Source organism: Mixophyes fleayi, chromosome 4, assembly GCF_038048845.1.
Source record: "Mixophyes fleayi isolate aMixFle1 chromosome 4, aMixFle1.hap1, whole genome shotgun sequence".
In the NCBI taxonomy this organism is placed as follows: Eukaryota; Metazoa; Chordata; class Amphibia; order Anura; family Limnodynastidae; genus Mixophyes; species Mixophyes fleayi.
The window spans coordinates 28145524-28161523 of NC_134405.1; the positions used below are offsets into that span (position 1 = coordinate 28145524).

A 16000-nucleotide genomic window follows, 5' to 3' on the forward strand; every position below is an offset into this window, starting at 1 on the left:
GGACCATAATGAGCGATGACCATATCTGTCTGTGTGTGTGTGGTCATGTGCTGACCACTTCAACAGGGCCCAAACATGCTAGAAGTGATCTGTCCGCTTCGTGCGACACCAAATCCATACATCCAAATTATCCTAGTTTTAGTGGACAGTCCTGATTTTTTAGGTTTGGCCCCATCTGGAAAGGGGTTGGGGGCCTAGTGGTTCAGAACTGCTAGATACACCCCCAATCTGAGAAAGACACGCCCTGACTTGACTTGACCACGCCCACGCCATTTTCCCCCCCACAAAGTCTCGATTAGCAACAACCTGTAATGTTGACAGATTGGCCAAATCAGCACAGCCCTGAGCCGGTGAGTGGCCCTGTGTGCCACAAGCTTCTGTGGAAATAAAGATTGCACCGTGAAAACCATCCTCTCAGTTCTGCCAGTTTGACCAAAACCTCAGCACTTGCATTGGCATCCTTTATGTATGTACTGCCCAATTCCTGGATGACTCCCAGGGACATCTGCTGACATGCAAATCCCCCCCCTCCCTCCCCCTCCAAGTCACCTTCGGTTCGCATCATTAGCATCTGCTTTTAAAGCTGAAAAAGACTCCTCAACCGGTCACCTTGCTGGCTGAATCTTTAACCCTCTAAATCTCATCCTCCCTAGGTGTTAGTAATACCCCCCGACCTGCAGAAATACAAAATGTATCTAAATCTATCCACAATTTACTTTATGAAATTTGCAGGATTATTTAATAAAGTGTCTCAATGCTGTAACAATTGCAAAGTACCAGTTCTGCTGTATATCGTTACAGTAAATGGGAGATTTTATAATCAGGTATAGTTTGTTTTGCAGCAGATATGTATTAAATACAGCTATCAAACCTTTGAATAAGGAAAATTGGAGATGTTGCCCATAGCAGCAGAGTGGCCTAGTGGTCAGCACTTCTGCCTCACAGCGCTGGGGTCATGAGTTCGATTCCTGACCAAGGCCTTATATGTGTGGAGTTTGTATGTTCTCCCCGTGTTTGCGTGGGTTTCCTCCGGGTGCTCCGGTTTCCTCCCACACTCTAAAAACATACTGGTAGGTTAATTGGCTGCTATCTAAATTGACCCTAGTCTCTCCATCTCTGTCTGTCTGTGTGAGTGTGTGTCTCTATTAGGGAATTTAGACTGTAAGCTCCAATGGGGCAGGGACTGATGAGAGTGAGTTCTCTGTACAGCGCTGCGTAATTAGTGGCGCTATATAAATAAATGATGATGATGATGATAGCAACCAATCAGATTCCAGATATAATTTATCTTAGAAATTCTAGATAAATGATAACTAGAATCTGATTGGTTGCTATGGGGAACATCTCCACTTTTCCTTCATATAGCATTTTGATAAATGTACCCCTGGTTTTATTTACCTCACCATTCATTTACATAGCGCCACTAATTCTGCAGCGCTGTACAGAGAACTCACTCACATCAGTCCCTACCCATTGGAGCTTACAGACTAAATTTCCTAACATACACACAGGTCAATTTGATTGCAGCCAATTAACCTACCTGTTTTTTTTGGAGAGTGGGAGGAAACCGAAGCAAACCCACGCAAACACGGGGTGAACATACAAACTCCACACAGATAAGGCCATGGTCGGGAATTGAACTCTTGTCCCCAGTGCTGTACGGCAGAAGTGCTAACCACTGAGCCACTGTGCTGCCCTTTGTATCTTGTGTCTCCATGTCTGTCTTAGGTCAGTGTGCTCCTTCCTGTGCTCTCTGTGTGTGTGTCTCTCATGACTCTTGCCTGTCACTTAGAGGTGAGTAAATGTTGTGTGAATCGAATTCTGTGGAGGAAGATCTGGTGATACCATCTTTGAGTTCCAGCTTTGCCATGCCGCTTTGTACCCTATTTGTACATTTTACTTTTGCACAATTTATAGTCCATGGATAGAGCTGAGATCGGTCAGTTCATTCTGTGGTCTGGGGACAGCAAAAAATTGGCGGCCAAATATTCAACGAGGCAAATAATTGGGGGAAAAAAAGTTTTGAAAACTCCGCTCATCTCTGCTGTCACTAGACTTTTGTCATTCTGTGCCTGTCTGCCTGGCACTGGACTGGTAACAGTTTTGGCAATGCCATCCTGCGTTTCTGTTACCAAGTAGCTGTGTCGCATCCTAGTGGAAGTCTGTGGTACTACATAGCTTTCTGAAAAGTGAAGGTGTTGCCCATAGCAACCAATCAGATTCCAGCTGTCATGTTCTAGTTGCCTTGACTAAGCCAGTGTTAGCGAAACGCGTGTCGGCTACACACACAACGCTCTTGCAATAATATCATGTATTTAAGATTCTAAGGTGTATTATAGACTAGTAGTTAGGGAGGATTAAGAGAACCCTGCCTAACAGAAAGGTCTCCGTGTATAATATTCTATATACAGAAGGTCTCTGAAATTCATATGAAGGGGAACAAGGTTAACATATGAGAGTTAATCTAATCCATGGAAGAAACCAGGGTCTACAAACCTTCAAGCGTTCTCTGAAAACCTACCTCTTCAGACAAGCTTATAATATTCCTCAACCACCCTCTTAACTTCCCTACATTACCCTATTATCATCCGTTACACAATTTCACACAAGACATCTACCCCCTGAACAACATTGTTGTGTGACAGGATCATTTAGCTTATGAGTCACTTTTACCTTTGCAGTCTGGCTGGGCCAAAATGCAAAATGTAGACTTAACCTCATGTATCAAACTCCCATTGTCCCATAGATTGTAAGCTTGCGAGCAGGGCCTTCTCACCTCTTTGTCTGTTTTACCCAGTTTGTTTATTAATTTACTGTGTTTGTCCTCAATTGTAAAGCGCTACGGAATATGTTGGCGCTATATAAATAAATAAATGATGATGATGATGATGATGATGAGATAACTAATTCAATTATGAACCTTCCTAACAGACTGTGCCTGTTAGAATAGATTGCACTCACTATGTTGATATGGACGCATCTATTGGAGCCATTGTATATTAATATATCTAGAGAAGTTTGATAAGAGGAATGATACTGTTGATCTGAACATCTCATACATTTTATCCAACTGGATATAGTCGTATATGTCGCTATGGCATTGAGCATACTTAATTTTGGGAATAAAACTCTATATTAGTGGAGAAACCCTATTGCCCATTATGTCTAGGCGATAAGAATTTCTATTACACCGACCAACATATATATTTGCATATACGTGATAGGGCCGAGTGGCACGTTCTAGCGGTGCTGTCTGCTAGTTTTATCAATTTACTTTCTAGGTTTTCCACCTCATATACAAGTTTTAATATTTCACTAACTTTGTTTATAAGAAACACAATATGATATTATTTTAATGCCTACCAATAAAATTTGACATAAGTTTTATCGAATTGGATCCGGAGTGCCCCATTTACACATCTGTTCCCTCTTTGGTATGTTTATGTTCTAGAATGCACTTAATAAATAATAACTAGAATCTGATTGGTTGCTATGGGCAAAACACCTCCATGTTCCCTTTATAGAAGGTTGGATAAATCGACCCCTTTGCGTTCATCTTTGCTCTATTACACAGAATGGTTGGCCAGGGGCGCATGCAGGATTGTCAGGGGGGTAGGGGGTTTCCCCCCCTGACCAAAAAAAACCCAAAAAACCCAAAACATGCGAGAGAGCTGCTGCGTTTCGGCAGCACTGTACTATACAGCAGCCGCGGCGCTGTCAAAGAAGTACCGCTGCAGACGCTTCTTTGACAGCGCCACGGCTGCTGTATAGTACAGTGCCGCTATGGTGGGCACTTAGTTAGCGGAGGGGGGGTTTCTGGAGACCCAGAAACCCCCCCTGCGTGCGCCACTGTTGGCGACCTCTTTCCATTATGTGGCATTTTCCCTGCCACTGTAATCTGAGTGAGTGGAACTTTGCTTGTCGTTTTGTCTCCGAGCTTTTCTTGCCGTGTCGCTGTTTAGTCAAAACAGTATCGTACTTTGTCAGTAGCAGGTGCATAATTCCTGATTGCTGATACTGATTTACTCTCGGATTTGTGTTGTCATTTTTACTCAGATGTTATTGCATGTTTTAAAACCTTACCTTTTGTACAGAGCCAACCCACGCTAACACATACGAGCATAACCTTAAATCTCTGAAAAGTGACCAATATCTGAAAGTACTTCTGTTTAACAGTATGTCCTGTAAAAACAGTCTGTAAAATTATACATACAGTCAATATATAATAAAAATTTGTAGTCAAATTGACTCATTTGAGAGTATATGGGGTTGGGGTATACATAAATATCTATACATTACACCTCAGAGAGGAACAACATTTAGAAGAAAAGAAGGATTTAGTCCATTCCCTACAGTGATCTCTTAAACTTATAGAATAATTATCTGTGACTCGTCTACCTGGGGTTATAATAGTTTGGGTGTTTGCCACGTTGTATAACACATAGACCCAGGGGAGGGCTGGCAAATTTTAGTCCGGGAATAAAATGCCCAGTGACCCAGCAATGGGACCGGCCCGAGGGGCAGAAGCCCCTCAGCTCAGCCAGCCCCTGCATAGACCTGTCTCTTTATGCCCCTTGTGCCTAGCTAACTCTGTGTCTGCCCACTAGCATGGCTCTGAGTGGGCACCTTGTTTAGGGACAGAGAATAAAGAGTCTCTCTGCCCCCTGCTAGGATGCCTGGTACAGACATTCCCTTTATTGTCCGCTGGCAGGGTGGTGAGGGAACGACACGTGCTATCACCCAGGGGGACTAGTGCCAAATGAACGCACCTCTTTATCTTCCTGCCCATCTCTCAGCCGAGCATCTCTCCCTCTCTATGTGCCCATCTTTATGCCCAGCCCTCTGGAAGCTGGTAAAATCACTGGATGTGGGAGGGATGGAGGGAAAGGGAGAGAGAGAGATGGAGGGAGGGAGGGTGAGTGAGAAGTGGGAGGGGGGGGGCTGCTGTTCTTTCTTCCATACAGGGGGAGGGGAGCAGAATAAGGGATTTCGGATTGGGGAGGGCACAGAGGGATGATATAGGCAGACAGATGCACCGAGAGCAAGAGAGAGGAAGACATAGGAAGACTACCAGGGACAGCCACCCAGCACTGAACCGGTAATATGACCTATACTGATCTGTGTGCTCATGCCAGGGTCTAGGGATACGTGTGTCCTGATGTCTGTGTATAAGGAGGGGGGGTCTGTGTCCTGATCTCTGTTTATAATGAGGAGGTGAGTTTTTTTATATGCTATTCGGAGACTAGATAAATGTGTACTGTTAAATATGTCTGTCGGGATAATTGCATTTTTTGTTACTTACAGAGCAATGAGGTGATGATAATTTAAAGTGACATCTGTCAAAATGTATAAATGACAGGTCTGTTTAAACACAGGAGGCTATCGACGTTCTCCTTTTGTGCTGATAAAAGGTTACAAGTCTTTACATGGTGGAGCTGCAGCAGCTCTATCTCGGCGGCTTTCCGCTATGCTGCACACAATAGCTGTCTGTTTGGCAGTGATGTGGAGTATCGCCGAGTGACACCTGACTGCTGTGCGAGGCTCCTTTAGAGACATTTCTGAACCTTAAAAGTGCAAAATGATGTCACCTGCCAAATTTCATGAACCAGCTTTTGCGGGAGAGCACAGATATTTGTGGGGCAAGATGGTGGCATCTGTGGGGGGCAAACATTTGGACGCTGATGGCGACCAGATCATTTTGGATGAGGTGGCAAACACCCAAAGGTCAAAAGGACATTATTGTTCACACGTCTCAGAGGTGTGGTATTTGGGGGTTCACCTTATACTTACAATGCGACAGACAGCACATTTCTGTGGGGCAATTTCGACCAATAAAATAAAATGCTTAAAATGCAAAAAAAAAGTACAATATATAATAAAGACAGAAGAGATGATTAACTTCTCACACTTATGATTAAGGACAGATGGATAGATGAGGACAGAAACAGAGAAAATCGGTAAATGGTAATTTTACAGAATGTTATCAGCAGCACAAAGTATTTCAGGAGGCAAGGGTATTGACCCTGTGGGAGGCAGTGATCTAACATGTTGTGTGATTACATTAGTGAGGACAGGGGGCAGCACAAAGCTGCAGACTGAGAGTTTTATGGTGGAAGGAGCAGGGTCCTCCAGCAGCACAGAGTATATCAGGAGATGAGTGATGTATTAGTGAGGACAGGGCTAAATGTGACAGGGGCAGTGACATGATGTGAGGAGGGGAATGGATGCAGCAGGTAGATACATACTGAGAGTTTTATAGTGGAAGGAGCAGGGTCCTCCAGCAGCACAGAGTATATCAGGATATGAGTGATGAGATAGTGAGAACAGGGATGCATGTGACAGGAGCAGTGACATGATGTGAGGAGGGGAATGGAGGCAGCAGGTAGATACAGACTGAGAGTTATATATTGGAAGGAGCAGGGTCCCCAGCAGCACAGAGTATATCAGGAGATGAGTGATGTATTAGTGAGGACAGGGCTAAATGTGACAGGGGCAATGACATGATGTGAGGAAGGGGGGGGGGGCACGGTGGCAACAGGAAGCCACAGACTGAGTTTTATATAGTGAATGGAGCAGGGACATCAGCAGCACAGAGTATATCAGGAGATAAGTGATGTGTTACTGAGGACAGGGCTGCATGTGACAGGGGAAGTGACATGATGTGAGGAGGGGAGTGGAGGCAGCAGATAGATGCAGACTGATAGTTATATATTGGAAGGAGCAGGGTCCCGGGCAGCAGCACAGAGTATATCAGGAGATGAGTGATGTATTAGTGAGGACAGGGCTATATGTGACAGGGGCAATGACATGATGTGAGAAAGGGGGGGGGGGCACGATGGCAGCAGGAAGCCACAGACTGAGTTTTATATAGTGAATGGAGCAGGGACATCAGCAGCACAGAGTATATCAGGAGATAAGTGATGTGTTACTGAGGACAGGGCTGCATGTGACAGGGGAAGTGACATGATGTGAGGAGGGGAGTGGAGGCAGCAGATAGATACAGACTGAGAGTTATATAGTGAAAGGAGCAGGGTCCCCAGCAGCACAGAGTATATCAGGAGATTAGTGATGTATTAGTGAGGACAGGGCTGCATGTGACAGGGGCAGTGACATGATGTGAGGAGGGTAGTGGAGGCAGCAGATAGATACAGACTGAGAGTTATATAGCGGAAGGAGCAGGGTCCCCAGCAGCATAGAGTATATCAGGAGATGAGTGATGTATAAGTGAGGACAGGGCTACATGTGACAGGGGCAGGGACATGATGTGAGTGGGGGAATGGAGGCAGCGGAAATCCACAGACTGAGGGCCTGAGTCATCAAGGAAACTAAGGCAAAGAAAGGAGTAAATGTTCTCTGGGACAAACTATGTTACAATGCAAGGGGTGCAAATTAGTTTATTATTCTGCACATAAGGTAAATACTGTCTGGTTTTTCATGTAGCATACAAATACTTGATAACTTTATTTTTACACTGAAATTGAAGTTGATCTAGGACATGCCTTACCCCAATTATAAATATGTCCCCACATTTTAAACTTACCTCCTCCTCCTTCAATGCAACATGGTTTTGCCCTGGTGCAAAGTTACTCCTCTTTTATGCTTTGCTCTCCTTAATGTCTCAGGCCCTGAGTGTTTTATGGTGGAAGAAGCAGCACAGAATATATCAGGAGATGAGTGATGTGTTAGTGAGAACAGGGCTGCATGTGACAGGAGCAGTGACATGATGTGAGAAGGGGAATGTAGGCATCAGAAATTCACAGACTGAGATTTATATAGTGAATGGAGCAGGGACAGGACTGCATGTGACAGGGGCAGTGACATGAGATGAGGAGGGGAATGGAGATAGCTAAGAAGCCACAGACTGAGAGTTATATAGTGAATGGAGCAGGGTCATCCAGCAGCACAGAGTATATCAGGAGATGAGTGATGTGTTAGTGAGGACAGGGCTACATGTGACAGGGGCAGTGACATCATGTGAGGAGGGGAATGGAGATAGCTAAGAAGCCACAGACAAAGAGTTAGACATTTGAAGGAGCAGGGACTCTCTGAGAGAATTGTTGAGAGGCTCCTGTCAATTCAGTGTAGGAATATTGTGGTGGACACTGCTCCGATCCAAAACAAAATGCATATATCCATCCTGCCTACATTACTTCTATATGTATCCACTATTATGTGGTTACCTGATTTACATGTAGACTGCTTTGAAATATGATGGGCGCTAAATATAATAGCAGCCATTTTTCCCAGGGTTTCACTCACCTCCGCAGGGGGGGTGGGTGAGGTTAAGTGGGAGCACCAATCTCAGGCCAGCTTGTGATAAGCGGCCATTTAATGTTGGTTTGCAAAATTAATTTGCCGATTTCATTCTACAATGTAAGAAATGGCTTTACGCACCATCCGGTACGTTGTTGCATCTAGCTCACTGTCGGCAATGTGTGCCCTGATCTGCCCCCTGACCCCCCCCCCCCTCCCATAACTACCTCCATCAGGACACACTAACCCCGTCGTATATGGGACAATGTTCACAGTAATAGGAGGAAACAGTAATTGTGCTATTAATCAGGGTTTTTTTTTAAGGTGTACAAGTGTCCCTGGTTCTTGGCATACATGCCAGTCACTGAGTGTTCCTTCCACTGCATTATTCAGTGAGATGTCTGCATTATTTTGTAGGTCTGGGTCACGATTCCCTAATTGGTTTTCAGTAGCTGCTGGTACAGGAGGTGCAGTCGCGGGGCGAGACGTGATATCTGGGATCGTGAGCAGCGACGGCATTATCTACAAGCTTATTGATGAATTACTTTAGAGTAGGTTATTAATAGACTTTATATAGTGATATGTGCAGCTGTTCTGGGGTAACAGCTGCCCCATTGGGAATCTGATTCTGTGTGAATTCTGATATTAATTTTCTTTCACATTCCTATCGTAATGCTATTTGCACAAAGGATTACTGTGCTATTTGTCTTACTGCTCAATATTCCCTGTTAATAATTGTTCATCAGTAACTAATTTCATTCATTCATCTCAGTCACTTATCTCCTGTGTCATTCCTTCTGTCACTTATCTCCTGTGTCACTCATTCTGTCACTTATCTCCCGTGTCTTTCCTTCTGTCACTTATCTCCTGTGTCATTCCTTCTGTCACTTATCTCCTGTGTCACTCATTCTGTCACTTATCTCCTGTGTCATTCCTTCTGTCACTTATTTCCTGTGTCACTCCTTCTGTCACTTATCTCCTGTGTCACTCCTTCTGTCACTTATCTCCTGTGTCACTCATTCTGTTACTTATCTCCTGTGTCACTCATTCTGTCACTTATCTCCTGTGTCACTCTTTCTGTCACTTATCTCCTGTGTCACTCATTCTGTCACTTATCTCCTGTGTCATTCCTTCTGTCACTTATCTCCTGTTTCATTCTGTCACTTATCTCATGTGTCATTCCTTCTGTCACTTATCTCCTGTGTCATTCCTTCTGTCACTTATCTCCTGTGTCACTCATTCTGTCACTTATCTCCTGTGTCATTCCTTCTGTCACTTATCTCCTGTGTCATTCTGTCACTTATCTCCTGTGTCATTCCTTCTGTCACTTATCTCCTATGTCACTCCTTCTGTCACTTATCTCCTGTGTCACTCATTCTGTCACTTATCTCCTGTGTCATTCCTTCTGTCACTTATCTCCTGTGTCATTCTGTCACTTATCTCCTGTGTCATTCCTTCTGTCACTTATCTCCTGTGTCACTTCCTTCTGTCACTTATCTCCTGGACATTCCTTCTGTCACTTATCTCTTGTGTCACTCATTCTGTCACTTATCTCCTGTGTCATTCCTTCTGTCACTTATCTCCTGTGTCACTCATTCTGTCACTTATCTCCTGGACATTCCTTCTGTTACTTATCTCCTGTGTCACTCATTCTGTCACTTATCTACTGTGTCACTCCTTCTGTCACTTATCTACTGTGTCATTCCTTCTGTCACTTATCTTCTGTGTCATGCCTTCTGTAACTTATCTCCTGTGTCACTCCTTCTGTCACTTATTTCCTGTGTCATTCCTTCTGTCACTTATCTACTGTGTCACTATTTCTGTCACTTATCTCCTGTCTCACTCATTCTGTCACTTATCTTCTGTGTCATTCCTTCTGTCACTTATCTCCTGTGTCATTCCTTCTGTCACTTATCTCTTGTGTCACGCCTTCTGTCACTTATCTCCTGTGTCACTCCTTCTGTCACTTATCTCCTGTGTCACTCATTCTCTCACTTATCTCCTGTGTCATTCCTTCTGTCACTTATCTCCTGTGTCACCCATTCTGTCACTTATCTCCTGGACATTCCTTCTGTTACTTATCTCCTGTGTCATTCCTTCTGTCACTTATCTCCTGTGTCATTCCTTCTGTCACTTATCTCCTGTGTCACTCATTCTGTCACTTATCTCCTGTGTCATTCCTTCTGTCACTTATCTCCTGTGTCACTCATTCTGTCACTTATCTCCTGTGTCATTCCTTCTGTCACTTATCTCCTGTGTCACTCCTTCTGTCACTTATCTTCTGTGTCATTTCTTCTGTCACTTATCACTTGTGTCATTCCTTCTGTCACTTATCTCCTGTGTCACTCCTTCTGTCACTTATCTCCTGTGTCACTCCTTCTGTCACTTATCTCCTGTGTCACTCATTCTGTCACTTATCTCCTGTGTCACTCCTTCTGTCACTTATCTCCTGTGTCACTCATTCTGTCACTTATCTCCTGTGTCATTCCTTCTGTCACTTATCTCCTGTGTCACTTCCTTCTGTCACTTATCTCCTGGACATTCCTTCTGTCACTTATCTCTTGTGTCACTCATTCTGTCACTTATCTCCTGTGTCATTCCTTCTGTCACTTATCTCCTGTGTCACTCATTCTGTCACTTATCTCCTGGACATTCCTTCTGTTACTTATCTCCTGTGTCACTCATTCTGTCACTTATCTCCTGTGTCACTCCTTCTGTCACTTATCTACTGTGTCATTCCTTCTGTCACTTATCTCCTGTGTCATGCCTTCTGTAACTTATCTCCTGTGTCACTCCTTCTGTCACTTATTTCCTGTGTCATTCCTTCTGTCACTTATCTACTGTGTCACTCCTTCTGTCACTTATCTCCTGTCTCACTCATTCTGTCACTTATCTTCTGTGTCATTCCTTCTGTCACTTATCTCCTGTGTCATTCCTTCTGTCACTTATCTCTTGTGTCACGCCTTCTGTCACTTATCTCCTGTGTCACTCCTTCTGTCACTTATCTCCTGTGTCACTCATTCTCTCACTTATCTCCTGTGTCATTCCTTCTGTCACTTATCTCCTGTGTCATTCCTTCTGTCACTTATCTCCTGTGTCACCCATTCTGTCACTTATCTCCTGGACATTCCTTCTGTTACTTATCTCCTGTGTCATTCATTCTGTCACTTATCTCCTGTGTCATTCCTTCTGTCACTTATCTCCTGTGTCACTCATTCTGTCACTTATCTCCTGTGTCATTCCTTCTGTCACTTATCTCCTGTGTCACTCATTCTGTCACTTATCTCCTGTGTCACTCCTTCTGTCACTTATCTTCTGTGTCATTTCTTCTGTCACTTATCACTTGTGTCATTCCTTCTGTCACTTATCTCCTGTGTCACTCCTTCTGTCACTTATCTCCTGTGTCACTCATTCTGTCACTTATCTCCTGTGTCACTCCTTCTGTCACTTATCTCCTGTGTCACTCATTCTGTCACTTATCTCCTGTGTCATTCCTTCTGTCACTTATCTCCTGTGTTACTCCTTCTGTCACTTATCTTCTGTGTCTTTCCTTCTGTCACTTATCTCCTGTGTCATTCCTTCTGTCACTTATCTTCTGTGTCACTCCTTCTGTCACCTATCTCCTGTGTCACTCCTTCTGTCACTTATCTCCTGTGTCACTCATTCTGTCACTTATCTCCTGTGTCACTCCTTCTGTCACTTTTCTCCTGTGTCACTCATTCTCTCACTTATCTCCTGTGTCACTCCTTCTTTCACTTATCTCCTGTTCCACTCATTCTCTCACTTATCTCCTGTGTCATTCCTTCTGTCACTTATCTCCTGTGTCATTCCTTCTGTCACTTATCTCCTGTGTCACTCCTTCTGTCACTTATCTCCTGTGTCACTCATTCTGTCACTTATCTCCTGTGTCACTCCTTCTGTCACTTATCTCCTGTGTCACTCATTCTGTCACTTATCTCCTGTGTCACTCCTTCTGTCACTTATCTCCTGTGTCACTCATTCTGTCACTTATCTCCTATGTCACTCCTTCTGTCACTTATCTTCTGTGTCATTCCTTCTGTCACTTATCTCCTGTGTCATTCCTTCTGTCACTTATCTTCTGTGTCATTCCTTCTGTCACTTATCTCCTGTGTCATTCCCTCTGTCATTTGTCTCCTGTGTCACTCCTTCTGTCACCTATCTCCTGTGTCACTCCTTCTGTCACTTATCTCCTGTGTCACTCATTCTATCACTTATCTCCTGTGTCACTCCTTCTGTCACTTTTCTCCTGTGTCACTCATTCTCTCACTTATCTCCTGTGTCACTCCTTCTGTCACTTTTCTCCTGTTCCACTCATTCTCTCACTTATCTCCTGTGTCATTCCTTCTGTCACTTATCTCCTGTGTCATTCCTTCTGTCACTTATCTCCTGTGTCACTCCTTCTGTCACTTATCTCCTGTGTCACTCATTCTGTCACTTATCTTCTGTGTCATTCCTTCTGTCACTTATCTCCTGTGTCATTCCTTCTGTCACTTTTCTCCTGTGTCACTCCTTCTGTCACTTATCTCCTGTGTCACTCCTTCTGTCACTTATCTCCTGTGTCACTCCTACTGTCACCTATCTCCTGTGTCACTCATTCTCTCACTTATCTCCTGTGTCATTCCTTCTGTCACTTATCTCCTGTGTCACTCATTCTGTCACTTATCTCCTGGACATTCCTTCTGTTACTTATCTCCTGTGTCATTCCTTCTGTCACTTATCTCCTGTGTCATTCCTTCTGTCACTTATCTCCTGTGTCACTCATTCTGTCACTTATCTCCTGTGTCATTCCTTCTGTCACTTATCTCCTGTGTCACTCATTCTGTCACTTATCTCCTGTGTCATTCCTTCTGTCACTTATCTCCTGGACATTCCTTCTGTTACTTATCTCCTGTGTCATTCCTTCTGTCACTTATCTCCTGTGTCATTCCTTCTCTCACTTATCTCCTGTGTCACTCATTCTGTCACTTATCTCCTGTGTCATTCCTTCTGTCACTTATCTCCTGTGTCATTCCTTCTGTCACTTATCTCCTGTGTCACTCATTCTGTCACTTATCTTCGGTGTCATTCCTTCTGTCACTTATCTCCTGTGTCATTCCTTCTGTCACTTATCTCCTGGACATTCCTTCTGTCACTTATATCTTGTGTCACTCATTCTGTCACTTATCACCTGTGTCATTCATTTTGTCACTTATCTCCTGGACATTCCTTCTGTCACTTATCTCCTGTGTCACTTATTCTGTCACTTATCTCCTGTGTCATTCCTTCTGTCACTTATCTCTTGTGTCATTCCTACTGTCACTTATCTCTTGAGTCACTCATTCTGTCACTTATCTCCTGTGTCACTCATTCTGTCACTTATCTTCTGTGTCACTCCTTCTGTCACTTATCTCCTGTGTCACTCATTCTGTCACTTATCTCTTGTGTCATTCCTTCTGTCACTTATCTTCTGTGTCACTCCTTCTGTCACTTATCTCCTGTGTCACTTATCTCTTGTGTCCTTCCTTCTGTCACTTATCTCCTGTGTCACTCATTCTGTCACTTATCTTCTGTGTCACTCCTTCTGTCACTTATCTCCTGTGTCACTCATTCTGTCACTTATCTCTTGTGTCATTCATTCTGTCACTTATCTCCTGTGTCACTCATTCTGTCACTCATCTTCTGTGTCACTCCTTCCGTCACTTATCTCCTGTGTCATTCCTTCTGTCACTTATCTCCTGTGTAACTCATTCTGTCACTTATCTCCTGTGTCATTTCTTCTGTCACTTATCTCCTGTGTCACTCATTCTGTCACTTATCTCCTGTGTCACTCATTCTGTCACTTATTTCCTGTGTCACTCATTCTGTCCCTTATCTCCTGTGTCATTCTGTCAACTATCTCCTGTGTCACTCCTTCTGTCACTTATCTTCTGTGTCACTTATTATGTCACTTATCTCCTGTGTCATTCTGTCACTTATCTCCTGTGTCATTCCTTCTGTCACTTATCTCCTGTGTCATTCCTTCTGTCAATTATCTCCTGTGTCACTCATTCTGTCACTTATCTTCAGTGTCATTCCTTCTGTCACTTATCTCCTGTGTCATTTCTTCTGTCACTTATCTCCTGTGTCACTCATTCTGTCACTTATTTCCTGTGTCACTCATTCTGTCACTTATCTCCTGTGTCACTCCTTCTGTCACTTATCTCTTGTGTCATTCTGTCAACTATCTCCTGTGTCACTCATTCTGTCACTTATCTCCTGTGTCACTCATTATGTCACTTATTTCCTGTGTCATTCCTTCTGTCACTTATCTCCTGTGTCACTTATTATGTCACTTATCTCCTGTGTCATTCTGTCACTTATCTCCTGTGTCACTCCTTCTGTCACTTATCTCCTGTGTCACTCATTCTGTCACTTATCTCCTGTGTCACTCATTCTGTCACTTATCTTCGGTGTCATTCCTTCTGTCACTTATCTCCTGTGTCACTCCTTCTGTCACTTATCTCCTGTGTCATTCCTTCTGTCACTTATCTCCTGGACATTCCTTCTGTCACTTATATCTTGTGTCACTCATTCTGTCATTTATCACCTGTGTCACTCATTTTGTCACTTATCTCCTGGACATTCCTTCTGTCACTTATCTCCTGTGTCACTCATTCTGTCACTTATCACCTGTGTCACTCATTCTGTCACTTATCTCCTGTGTCACTCCTTCTGTCACTTATCTCCTGTGTCACTCATTCTGTCACTTATCTCCTGTGTCACTCATTCTGTCACTTATCTCTTGTGTCATTCCTTCTGTCACTTATCTCTTGTGTCATTCCTTCTGTCACTTATATCTTGTGTCACTCCTTCCGTCACTTATCTCCTGTGTCATTCCTTTTGTCACTTATCTCCTGTGTCACTCATTCTGTCACTTATCTCCTGGACATTCCTTCTGTCACTTATCTCCTGTGTCACTCATTCTGTCACTTATCTCCTGTGTCACTCCTTCTGTCACTTATCTCCTGTGTCACTCATTCTGTCACTTATCTCTTGTGTCATGCCTTCTGTCACTTATCTCTTGTGTCACTCATTCTGTCACTTATCTCCTGTGTCACTCATTCTGTCACTCATCTTCTGTGTCACTCCTTCCGTCACTTATCTCCTGTGTCATTCCTTTTGTCACTTATCTCCTGTGTCACTCATTCTGTCACTTATCTCCTGGACATTCCTTCTGTCACTTATCTCCTGTGTCACTCATTCTGTCACTTATCTCCTGTGTCATTCCTTCTGTCACTTATCTCTTGTGTCATTCCTACTGTCACTTATCTCTTGAGTCACTCATTCTGTCACTTATCTCCTGTGTCACTCATTCTGTCACTTATCTTCTGTGTCACTCCTTCTGTCACTTATCTCCTGTGTCACTCATTCTGTCACTTATCTCCTGTGTCATTCCTTCTGTCACTTATCTCTTGTGTCATTCCTACTGTCACTTATCTCTTGAGTCACTCATTCTGTCACTTATCTCCTGTGTCACTCATTCTGTCACTTATCTTCTGTGTCACTCCTTCTGTCACTTATCTCCTGTGTCACTCATTCTGTCACTTATCTCTTGTGTCACTCCTTCTGTCACTTATCTCCTGTGTCACTCATTCTGTCACTTATCTCTTGTGTCACTCATTCTGTCACTTATCTCCTGTGTCACTCATTCTGTCACTCATCTTCTGTGTCACTCCTTCCGTCACTTATCTCCTGTGTCATTCCTTCT

At 43.7% G+C, this 16000-nt stretch overlaps 1 protein-coding gene across 1 annotated transcript in view; it reads left to right on the plus strand.

The window, feature by feature from the left end:
- The first annotated feature begins 4983 nt into the window (after nt 1–4983).
- LOC142151154 (histidine N-acetyltransferase) overlaps nt 4984–16000 on the plus strand; it is a 32604-nt gene continuing 21587 nt past the window's right edge. Inside the window, exon 1 of the mRNA XM_075206513.1 lies at nt 4984–5098. The gene's annotated coding sequence lies outside the window, so the exon portion shown is untranslated. The remainder of the gene's footprint in view (nt 5099–16000) is intronic.